Genomic DNA, 1,862 nt, shown 5'->3' on the forward strand with positions numbered 1-1,862 from the left:
TTGGCTGCTGATGTGAAAAGAAACCAATCAGCTGCACCATGTGAATAATGATGTGATTACTTCTGATTGAGTTGGAACTTATTGGCCTTATTGGCCTTCAGTTTTGTGACAGAACTTTGTATTTAGTAATATTTTGATATATTTTAATATTCTCAGTTTTCTCAGTTTTCTCAGTTTTTAAGTTTTAGCAAATTTGTTATGTGCTTTCGTCATTTTTATTAGTTTTTATTTTTTTTAAATTTAAATTCAACTTAAATTTTTATTTTAGTTTTAGTATTTTCAGTACTTCAACTTAATTTTTTTTCATCTATTTTATTTGAGCTTAATTTCAATGACTGCAAAATGACTGCAATAGTTTTAGTTAACAGTAACAACACTGTACAAAATTTATCTGGATATTTGTATGGAAATCTGTGATTTTTTATTTGATAGAACAAGAAAAAAGGTACAATGGTGTCACCATAAAAATACCATGGAAACCATATAATACCATGCTATTCTTTGAAATATTTTTAAAACTATTAATTAATTAATTAATTAATTAATAGTTTTAAAAATATTTCAAAGAATAGCATGGTATTATATGGTTTCCATGGTATTTTTATGGTGACACCATTGTACCTTTTTTCTTGTTCTATCAAATAAAAAATCACAGATTTCCATACAAATATCCAGATAAATTTTGTACAGTGTTGTTACTGTTAACTAAAACTATTGCAGTCATTTTGCAGTCATTGAAATTAAGCTCAAATAAAATAGATGAAAAAAAATTAAGTTGAAGTACTGAAAATACTAAAACTAAAATAAAAATTTAAGTTGAATTTAAATTTAAAAAAAATAAAAACTAATAAAAATGACGAAAGCACATAACAAATTTGCTAAAACTTAAAAACTGAAATGAAAATGAAAACTGAGAATATTAAAATATATCAAAATATTACTAAATACAAAGTTCTGTCATAAAACTCTAGATGGTGAAGGCCAATAAGTTCTCAGTCGGACATAATGACATCATTGTTCACATGGCGCAGCTGATTGGTTTCTTTTCGTATCAACAGCCAATGAGCTTGCTCCTCAACTTTCAAATACTCAGCTAATGCTTGCTGTAGCCATTGCAGCATGCTTCAGAAACCCTCCACCTTCCCCAACTCCACCTGTATAGATCTGCGACGGGGTGATTTCATGTATGTTAAATATGGAGGTCATTTCATATATGTTATATGTGCAGCAGCAGTATTTCCTACATGCTCACAGCAGCATGTCTGTGGATGTATTTGCAGTAGAATGTCTCGGCACTTGCTCTGCCGCAGCAGCAGCAGCATAGGCGGAGGGTGAACCAACTCCAGGGTAAGGCTAAAAGCAGCCAAATGTATTAAACATCATAAACCCGTCTTTTTAGGCAAGAACCAGACACGGGTGTCATGTAGGCTAAAAAAATGTTTAATGGGACTGAATTTGTATTTAACGTGATTACAATTTTTAAAAAACATTAGAAATTGATAATTATATAACGTTTCCTTTCCACGGTCATTCAAACAGCGAATAAATTATATATAGAAAGTGACATTATCACTAACATTAATCTATCGCGGGTTTAAGCACTCTCAAAAAAACAAAACTATCGTTATAATCACTGAAGCTGTATACACTGTGAAATTAATCTCTTACTTACATTGTACGTACATCTGCGCTTTGTTGTTTATGATGAGAGAATTCGCAAGAGTCCGGAATTCAGTCAGCGAACGCGCGCGCACTCAACAAAACTGATGAGTTTCAGCGATGGCTCATCTGAACGCCTCTGATTGGCCATTGCATTCCTAAGCTCAACAGAATTGTGTGTGATTGGTTAAAATGCGCAACAC

General features: G+C 31.9%; 1 protein-coding gene across 1 annotated transcript in view; it reads right to left on the reverse strand.

The window, feature by feature from the left end:
- cib2 (calcium and integrin binding family member 2) overlaps positions 1-1,862 on the reverse strand; it is a 34,291-nt gene that overhangs the window by 4,592 nt on the left and 27,837 nt on the right. The window lies entirely within an intron of this gene.

This window comes from Sinocyclocheilus rhinocerous, unplaced genomic scaffold (assembly GCF_001515625.1).
Source record: "Sinocyclocheilus rhinocerous isolate Xijiao unplaced genomic scaffold, SAMN03320098_v1.1 scaffold861, whole genome shotgun sequence".
Classification (NCBI taxonomy): domain Eukaryota; kingdom Metazoa; phylum Chordata; class Actinopteri; order Cypriniformes; family Cyprinidae; genus Sinocyclocheilus; species Sinocyclocheilus rhinocerous.